General features: G+C 41.0%; 1 protein-coding gene across 1 annotated transcript in view; it reads right to left on the bottom strand.

Moving 5' to 3' along the window:
• Nucleotides 1-10,888, bottom strand: part of LOC104966531 (slit homolog 3 protein-like) — a 168,226-nt gene that overhangs the window by 153,511 nt on the left and 3,827 nt on the right. The gene's annotated exons all lie outside the window — the stretch shown is intronic.

Raw genomic sequence — 10,888 nt, forward strand, 5'->3', positions numbered from 1 at the left:
TTCCCTTTACACGGGTATGCTGTTTATTGAAACGCTGTCGTACTGGAGGAATTAGGGCAAGGAAAGAAAACACACACACAAGAGCGTATAGACAAACAACACACACCGTTTTGTCTCCTTTTTTGCACACACTGCTCTCTTTCCCTTGTATTGTAAGCTTCCACTTGCCCTCACACACAGACACACACACACACACACACACACACACACACACACATACACATAAACAGAGTCTGGTTTTGCAAAGGCGAACTGCGTGTGTGTTTTTCATAACACACCTAAACATTTATAAATCTGATTTAAGACCATATTAGGTTTCAAAAGGCTTCTCCGGGCTGCCATGCCTAGGATCACTAATAAGAGCCATACCCCGGCCTGAGAGGGGGGGGGGGCTTGGTGGGGACTGGGGCAGCACTTCCTATACCAGGAGTCCACCAGGGGTCTTTCAAAGGCCTCCAGGATAACAAATAGTTTCAGTATCTCATCTGATGCAATGAGACGTCACATTGAAAGACTTATGATCAAAGGCACCCGCCTGGTCCTGACAGACAGCAATATAGATCATGAGCAAAAACTAAAAAAAGTGCCAAGTCATGTAAGTTTTCTATTTGAGGATTCTTGATATGAGAAAGAGAAGATTTTAGTTTTCAATACAGACTTGTCCATTAACGAGTTGGTGGAGACCAAAACAGAGCTTCGAGGAGTTTGAAGATTGGACTTATTTTTTGTCAGGGGGACAAAGGAATGCTAATGTCGACCCGTGTCTGTGTTTTGTTTTTTTAAAGATGGTTGCCATATTGACTTAATAATATTAATAAAAGGCAGTGTTGTGTTTGCATTCCAAAATGTTCAAAGAACTAAAAGTAGTTCTGCAGTTTGTCAAAAAACGGTTTAATTTTGAAGTGACATAACAAAAACATGATGATGCTCATATTATGGTGTTGCATTCATTGTTATGATAATCCCAAATCATCAAGTGTTCCAAGCATTTGGAAGAAGCCACAACATGAAAACACCAAAAAACAAGAGGAATTCATTGTGATTTAGAGCTGCATCCATCTCGCCAGTTTATTAAAGAAAGCAGATACGTTTATGACAGCGAGCCATTTGCAAGGCATCGTTTCTTGTCACAGGATTTCAGTTTGCGTGTGATTGCCAGTTCCTGGAAAGCGAGGTCATTTGATAAGGCTTCTTGGATGTGATGAAAAATTCAATATGGCATCGATTTATGATTTTCAACTTGAGGAAAGAGCTGCTTCCATCATGAAGGACATGTCTTTGTTGATTTGTAACTTCAAGTAACCCCTCACTCATGTTTTTGAGCATCCAATCCAAAATCTTTTTTTCCACATCTCTTCACCGCTATCAATCTCATCGTCCCTGTCTTACCCTACTCTCAAATGTCTCTCTCCCTTCAATTTTTTCATCTTCCCTTCATCTATCTTACATCTCTCTTTTCCCCAACCACTGCTCTTAATGTCAATCTGTCAGTAGTTCACAGCCATCTTTACCCCCATGTTCCCAGCCTTCCTCTCCCCTTTTTCTTTTCCTCTAATCTCCCTGTTTAACAGTGTCTCCCCCTCTCAATCTCTCACGTCTTATCTCTCGCTGTTTCACAGTTGACTAAACACTTTTTCTTCGCCTTCCTCCGCTTTTCTCCATCCACCTAATCTCTCTTCTTTTATCTAAATCTTTCGCTCGTTTTAAGGTTGGCTACATTTTCCTACGCTTGTGTTTTTTTTCACCCCTAATCTCTCAGTCCTTATCTCCATCTTCCTCTTGTTCACAGTGGAAACTTCAGCTCTCACCAGGGAAACCGCTCTTGACACAAACAAACAGTAAGGAGCCGGAGCCAGGTGGAGCGAGATGGCAAGACTCTATCTAACCTCACCGCCCGACAGCTGAGAAATTCAAGGACTATGCCAGGAGAAGTGTTGTGAAATTAAATGATAACACTGTCAAATAAAAATAACACTAATTCATAGTGATATATTTAGTAAATAACAAGGTGAAAGGTATGACGTCTATTAACCTTTATGAGGTGTACAGCCTGTAAATGCAAATAATCAAATAAACAATCATTAATGATTTACCCTGTCAGACAACTTATAGAAATACTAAATATTTGTAATCCTACGTACTAACATGTTGCCAATGCTTACACGGTACACTACAGAGTTAACAGACCTATATATATTGTGTTAGGCCAATATCAAGTGTAGGACTGAATGGCATGTCTTTTTAATTTTTAAGTGCAAACCAATTAAAAGTATCAATTAGAGTTTTTACCCACGTTTAGCTTAATGTTTATTGAATTTTTTTTTTCCAATAAAACACTTTATTTTATTTTAATGTTGTGCTGATGTAAAAGGATTTGGATCAATAACAAATAAATAACAAAAAGAGAAAAGACTGTATCAGCGAGTCAGTAGTGAAATGTGTCACATTATAATGGCTGATTTTTGCACGCTTGAATAAATGTCACTAATGAATCAAACACATGACGCTAATCAACAGTAATGTAAGCACGACCTCAATGCTCTGCCTGAAATATTGCAATGATCCATTATGAGCCTTATGCTGCGTTCCAGACAACTCGGAGGTGGGAATTTTTCCAGTTGAAATTTCAAACTTTCTACCTCCAAGCCTTCCAACGGCTGGAAGCCAAAATGTACACAAAAGCCATGGCTGACCGTGACAAACTGATCCACTTTGGCACGTTTACACACAATTGAACGCCAAGCAGTGAAGCCTCCACGTTTTAGTTTTGGCACTTTCCAAAAGATGTTTGTTTGGAGAAGATATATTTCAGAGATTGTTTACCGGAGCCAGCTATCTAAACACATTGGAGAAATGCTATAAAACATTAACATGCAGAACTGGATTTACTAAAGATTGTATTCACTTCATCAAAAACAAGAGGCTCTAGTTGATGGTTGAGCAATAACAATGTCCTCTTCATTTGTTTTGTGACTGCTTCTTAAAAAAAAGGCAAGGAACGCAGTCTTATTAAGACTAAGTCAATCTACATGCGCTATCTCTGAAGCTCTGAAAGTGGTGTACCTGGAGATATAGATACACAAAAAAATCATAGACTGCAAAGCCTTTGTTTCACTCAAAGAATATGGAGAAATTCAAGAAAAGGTAGTTTGAAGGAGATAGAATACAGTGGATGCTGTTATAGTACGAAACCATATAATTATTCTGTAGAGCGCTTTGCATGAAACCTAAAAACATTTGAAAGGATCTGGATGACTTCATGAGGCGGCCATTTTGATGCACCTGGTCTGCTGAAGTGTGGGTGTCCGACCCACCCAGCAGTAAAGATTAAGTTGGCTTTAAATTTAACTGACCAGCTGGCAGTCAGACAACTAACGAGAGGCTTTTGCACAAAAGCTCTAACCGCTGTTTGTTTCCATTACAGGCAGAGGTAAGGCGCGCATGTGTGTGTGTGTGTTTGCGACAACGGGATAAGACAAGAATGCAAACAGCAGGTGTTCAGGGAATGAATGTACCATACAACAGACACACAAAGACACAGACAGCTCCCCACCCCAGACCACTGAAACCGATGAACCCTACAGTCTGGCTTCCTTGGGACGAGCACTGGTTGACTTTAAACAAAAATATGCTTCTTGTGTGGGGGTCTGATTCACTTACAGCACATCTTCAAAGTTGGCTAAACCACAGTGACTAAGAAATAACACAGAAATAACTTTTGAAAAGGAATGTTAAACAAATGACAGATCAGGTGACTAAGACTCCCAAGAGCTCAGTGGAAGGAAATGGTGGACTAATTGCCGCTGTGGTGAACTATGAAATATGAATATAACATGTTTGACATGTTGGTTTGCTGGTTTGACAGCTGTTTTTCCCTCTTTCCTAATCTGTCCTGCTGGCCTTTGCACACTTTGGGATAACAGTGAGGAATAACTATTAACTGCTGCAAACTGTTTCCTCTCTCTGTTCTGTCTCTGTAAATCTGTCTCTGATACTGTGACATTTCCTCGTTCCACTTTGTCTTTCACTCTATCTGGCTCTGCATCCTTATCCCTCCATCCTTTCCCTTTCATCCTTTGTTGTTCTCCGTCCAACGCTCCGTTTACGAATGCGTTCGCTTCCTGTCCTAATCTCCTGTTATTTTCCACGAAGGTCTTGTATTGCTTCACTTTCTCATTCCTCCTTTCTTGCCCTTCATCGTTTTTTCTCTCTCTAAGATAGGTATGCTCAATTTCTCTCTCTAAATATCCCAGTTACGCAAGGAATCCTAATTGCCTTCTTCCTTTTCCTCTGAGCTCCAAACTCTACATCAGTCTTTCACCAGAAGCAGGAGGCTGGCGTCAAGCTGCTTCTAAATTAACCTTTGTTGGAGCTGCAATCCATCCACTTCAAATGTTTGATATGGTATTTAGCATCACCTGCTCTTAGTTTGTAACTATAATTGATATGGAGCTTAAAAGGCAGGAACGTTGGTTCAATTTGGACTGAAAGAGAAAGCAAGGTTGTTGGGCTGTTGATCACTGCCAGGCCAGAGAGAAGAAGACATTAGTCAGTGTGTGTGGGAAATAGAGATAAAGTGCTATTGAACAATTACAACTCACTTATTTGTCTATGGTACACAATCATCCCTAGCAAGATAATGTAAAATGGATCGAATCATATCCTTTCAAGTGTAAGGGCGGATGTAGCTTCTTTAGCAGGTTTTGTGGCATATAATTTGATCCTTGCCCTAAGTTAAGTAGAACAAGTTTCTATTACAGTAAAGACCATTTCAAAAGTACAACATAAATAATGAAATTGAAAGATGTATGGAAAGTGTTCAAAACGACGGACATGTTTAGTTCTTGTCTCCATTGCACACCATGTATTGTCCACCAGAGACTCTACAGGTTTTGGAACATTTCTGGGTTCTGTGGAACATTTGGTCTCCAATGCAGCCGTTTACTGCTGTTTTGAATCTCTATCATATTGATGCTAATCTGAAGTGAAATCTCTCCTATTACAGAACTGCTCTCTGGGAAACACAGCAATCATCACTTGGAGGTTTTGGGCATTCACATCATACACACACACTCACACGGCAAAAATCATCTGAATACATGAGAACAAGCGAGTACAGACACACTCTTACAAGAGGTCCGGGGTCAAATGTACCTTTGGGGAAACCATTTAATCTTTAAAACCAAACATGGCAGGTCATTTTGAGGCCGACATCAATACTAAATAGATTTAATATGCATAGATAAGAAAATATTCATACTTAAACTCCCCTGCAGCTCGCCTTTTAAACCCATCATCCATCTGTTGTGTGGTTGTACAGATAATAAGAGTCATTTAATTAAACTCAACATTGCCAGCAATCAAAAGTGACCCAAACCTTAATTTAAATAAGCATGCTGTACGTTCACATACAGCCATTGCATGTTGCCAGAGGAGTTTACACAGCAAAAGCAAACATTTGTCAACACAAATGAGGGAAAACTGCTCAGCAGACAAAGCTTTGCCTGGTGAGATGCAGCGAGATACTGATCCCACAGTTGGAGATACTTTACTGTGTAGGCTATGCATGCTTCTCGGAAAACATTTCTGACACTTGACATTTAACATTGTATCTGGCCAATTTTCCTCACCACTCGTTGGTCACAATGGGTAAAAGTCTTCCTCTGTTTGTAAAAATAAGCTGCTAGGATTATGCAAGATGTTCGGGAGGTCTGAAATGCTAACAGGGATATTTCCAAGGAGTCACAGATGATCAAGGAGCTTTCAGTCTTTAAAATATTTTTCCTACAGCAGACTGAAGGACATCTCTTTCACTCCATAATGGGAAATCCTCTCTGAATGATAAGCAATACAGCTCAGTCCAATCTACCATTTTCTTTTCAACTCTGTCACAATTTAAATCTCATTCCAGTATTTTCTGTCATTTTCTACCTCATTTATTTTCTTTTTTACACTTTATAAATCTTTTCTTCCCTTCTCTTCAATCCATTGTTTAGACTTGAGTCCATCATTTTTCGATCTTTCCTGTTCTCTTGTTGCTTTTGTCTCTGTCTTTTAGATTAATTGCCAATGCATCTCTTGCCTTCAATATCGCAGGCTGATTGGATTGCGTTGAAATCTAGGGAAGAAATGCATCTCTTCCCTCAGGGTTTCATCATCCGTTGCTTTGTTTTCTGTCCGTCATGATTTATTTCTCTCTCCCTCCTATTTTCTATTCAATGTTCATACCACTCAACCTTACACAACTCATAGTTTGGTGTCGCTGTTAACCACACAGGCTTGACCACATTAGGGAGTCGCCTGCAAGCATCCCTTTTCTTTTGGAGTCGCGAGCCAAAAGGTCTATAAACCACACTGTATTTGGTTAGCTCTTTTTCTTTGCCGGAGTTTATAGGGCTGCATTGCTTTTGTCTAGATTTACTGCTGCTGCCCTGTAAGTGAATGGGGTGGGGTGGGGGGTAATTTGGCCGCTGAGAGGCCACTTGACAAGAACAAGGACTGCTGCTTCCTGAACAGAGGCCAAGTCAGAAAAACAGGAGTGAGCAAAGGAAAGGATAAGAGGAAAACAGAGGTATGGATGAACGAAAGACTGAGACATAACGATAGAGAGAAAGCTTAAAAGAAATGGAGAAACACACACATGCAAAGTGCAGTGACCGGCTTCTTCATAAGCTTCCAGCCTAACATAAAACAGTCAGGCAGTTTTTGCTTAGCTGAACACCCGACAAAAAAGGGAAAACACACACCAAGAAACAGAAAGTCCCTGCAGAAGGGATGTAACGTGTTGCGTTGGTGACAGTGGCCTAACAAAACAGTGGCATAGCTTGTTAACATCAAATGCCTGCAAGCGTTCTGCACGCACACAACCCCAGACTGGCGTTAAAATATGACACACACTCTGAAGTTCTCTGGTCTGAGGACTTCTGTTTCAGAAGAGAGTATCAGAAGGTCATTCGTGACTCTGGGTACTTTCTATGTGACAGTTTCTCTCTCCTTTTCGTTATATACGTCACTGTTTCCAACTACAACCAATTTAATGTTTAATCCGATGAAAGCTATGAGCCTCCTGTGTGTGGAATATAAATTTACAGTTTTCATGTGGGTATGCATGTGTCTTGTAGGACTGCTGTCGTTGTGAGGAACCAATTTTATAAATTGAGATTAAGGATATTTTGTGGAGAGTGAGGAGATTGTTGGCTGGTGTTCACTACTTCAAAGAGTTGGTTGAGGGTTTTAAGAGTTTTGACCATCAAATCATCATTCCTATCTGCAATAATATCACACTACTCACCAAGTTAAAAGAAAACGCTAACACCAAAAATGTTCAGCCAATCATACAGATTTGAAACCAACCCCTGGGTTAGCAAAACTTACTTTGAAGAGAAAATTGAGGTTAATTGTTGAATAATCACCAAAATGGTTCACTGTGAACATCCATCATAGTTAAGAGACCTTCCTTTGTGGTCCAACTTTGAGCAAACACACTTTCAGTACCTGTGCACAAACAGTCTGATTTTTCTGAGCTAACAGGGGTTTCAGGTGTGCTCACTTCCACTTTGTTGACATGGTTAACTGTTGACTTGTTTATTACTTGTCTGATTTCTGACCACCCAGGTCTCCTGGTAGTATATTCCTCCCTCAGTACGGAAATATATACGTAGAATAGGTAGAACAATGGTCGAAACAACAAAATAAGACTTGAGTTGTAATAAACTATACATATCTTTCAAGGGTAAAGTTAGAATTAGCGGGGTTTGGCATAGTTGTGATAGTTAAGGTTAGGAATAGTGCGTAGGAATGCAATATGTCCGTGAGGGTCCTCACAAGTGGAGTATAAATACATCTAGATTGATGCAAAGTGTGTCCATATATTCATATATCTATCTGCATATATTTTACTATCTGTTCAAACATATGTCAGTGTGCATCTATTTCCCTGTGTGTAGATTGTCCGTGTGTTACAGTAAGTGCAAATGAATGCAGTGTATGTATGCATGTTTAATGCTGCTGGATTGCCCTGTTTCCCAGTAGGGCAGTGCCCACTGTCAGGGCCAGCTGGCTGCCTCCTTGGCAAACCGAAAGTCAATATATAAAAAAGGTAAATTGCCTGCATGCTGGAGAAACTTGGTTGAAGAGAATATCACCCACTGACCTAGAACTGCAGACTAAATATTGGTTACCCTCACTTGTGCCATTTGGCATACCATGACTGAATCAAACATGGTTGGAAGGGCACAAAATGGTTACCACGAGATGGCCACAGATGATAGGCGTAACATTAAGACGCTGTTTAAGAACAGCAAGCTCATTGTGGTTTTTGCTTCTTAGTTTAGACTTGTCTGCTTTAGCAATAACACTCGGTTGCTCCTCAGATGTATTACATCACCATCATACCCACGATAACAGTAAAGAACGTTCTCAGTTGAAAGATGGCTTTTATTTAAATTACCAAAGCATGTGTGCTGACTTAAGCTCCCATCAAAGTAGCTCACATATCCTGAAAAAACTGCCAACAAATACATCCCTAATTAGCTCTTTGCTTTCAACAAAGGTTGGCAAAGTACCAGCACAGCGTGGTAAACAGAGATTCATGAGAAGGCATCCCTGACTTATCGGACTTCTTAGTAGTTTTTGCAGCCAGCTAACGCAACACAATATAATTTCCAGTGACTTCAGAAGAATGCTCAGCCAACAACTGGTGAAAACCACAGTACTACAGATTGTTCTTGATTCAATCAGATTATTGTATATTTAGGGGCCGGGAACTGTGCAAGCTCAGAGCAGTAGTCAGAGTGACTGATGTAACACAGTATTCAGTCCTACGTAAATAACCTTAGTTGCCCAATGCCCAACTGCCTAATGTCTTTTTTTTCTTTCTTTTTTTAGATGCAACCTGTTAAGGTAATCCCAGGTGTCATCCCCCATGTACATCAATTATAAACTAGGTAATTTGTGCATTCTAAACAGTTATAAATAGTCAGAAAGCAGACCCTACAATTCTAAACTGAAGTTGTACCAGGAATCAGATTTTACTTCTTGTGACAATAGTTAGGACATTTAAGAGACAAGATGAAATGGAGGATTTGGTGTCAAAGCAATAATCAAAAAGGCTTATTTAGCTAGATTAGAGCCCATAGGGAACCTAAACATTGTAATGGAAATCTTTCAACTTAGTCTCACAAATGAAGCATCATCTTCAGGCAGCACCTCTAATCTAAAAACCCACCTAGAAAAAGTGAAAAAGTGAAAAATGTTCACCGTCTTGTTAATTTGACCTAACATGCCAGATATACAGCCATGTGCATTAACCATGCGTGTTGGGTTTTGGGAAAACTCCTCATGGCATCCCTAGAGCTGTGTGAGCAAAATCTAGCTTGTTTTTCTAAATGCACAGGTTAGCGCCACAGACTTGCACACACACACACACACAAACACACACACACACACACACACACACACACACACACACACACACACACACACACAATATTCCAGTCACACCACGGAATGCCATTTCAGAGCTGAGGGGTGTGGTGGTTACAGCGTCCATTGTCCAATCAACACCAAGCTTTGATAAGAGCCAGAAGCCGAGGCTGAAATGTGGATGTGTGGGTCCACTTTACACACAGAAACACATTCACTCATGCAGCTTGCACACACAGACACACACACACACAAACGCACATACACAGTGGCAGGAACTCATTGTTGTGCGCTCCGTGGTAAGTTGGCACGCTGAGAGGAAATGGGAGCTGTGAAAACTCCACTGGAGGGATGCTGCTGGCACACTAAAGGTGTGTGCGAGTGTGTGTTGGAGGGGAGGTGGAGGTCAGTGAGAGAGTGGGGAAGAGAGGTCGGGAGGAGGCAAGTGAGAAGGAGATGGGGCAGAAAATAAGATGGGAGGGAGTAAACACTAAGGTGAAGAAAGGAAGGTAGGAATGGGAAGAAAGAGCAGGAGATGTTGGAAAGAGAAACACGGCAGGGGGTAAAGATGAAGAGTCGGGGATGGAAATAATAAGAAAGACCTCAGCCTCGTGCCAGGCGAGGTTTGAGAAAGTAGAGAAGGTGTTGCTAGTAAAAAACTTGCCAAAAACGTTGTCAAAGTGCCGTCAGCGAGGGAAAAGAAAAATAGGCAGTTCAAATCAAAATTAGTTTATGTAAAGTTGGCTCAAGCAGCTTGCCGTTTCCAGCAGTGAACTCATTCAACTGCAACACACACATCAACACACACATACTCAGTCGGACGAACAGAACACGTATATACAGTAAAGATTTGATCATAAGCTAAACACATTCAACGGTTTTAAAAGGCAAACTCAAGGTATAGATATATCCACACACACACAAACAATTAAACAGGAAAACATCCTGATTGCAGCTCAACCAATTGAAATGAAGGCCGCCTCTAGAGTTTACAGCCTTCAATTTCCCCCACATTTCACAGCACTTGGGGCCACAGTTTGGAATTTGCAGCTCTAAAAATCAACACTCCAGGGTGTGTGTGAGTGTGTTTCTGTGTGCTTGTGTGTATGCAGTCCCTGTTGGGCAGGTGTGAATTGGACCCCGGAGAGAAAAGCCGTCCCTGTTTTCCAATTCATTTTATCCAGCCTCGTTAAGCCTGTTAAGCCTCCCCCCAAAACCCTCCACTCAAATTAGATGCAAATGAGGTCTCAAGTGGCTTCCCAAGGAGGACATTACGGAATTGACTGGCCTGAGGTAATCTGTGAGGCAGCCTGTGAGTGTGTGCGTGTGCGTGTGTGTGTGTGTGTGTGTGTGTGTGTGTGTGTGTGTTCAGTGAACAGTTGAGGCCATCAATGTTTTTCTCCTCGTTAACCTTTCCAAATGCTCTGTTTACCATAGTGAAGAAAACCGGCTTTTAAACGGATTC

Source organism: Notothenia coriiceps, unplaced genomic scaffold (genome assembly GCF_000735185.1).
Source record: "Notothenia coriiceps isolate Sejong01 unplaced genomic scaffold, NC01 NC01_scaffold00002204, whole genome shotgun sequence".
In the NCBI taxonomy this organism is placed as follows: Eukaryota; Metazoa; Chordata; class Actinopteri; order Perciformes; family Nototheniidae; genus Notothenia; species Notothenia coriiceps.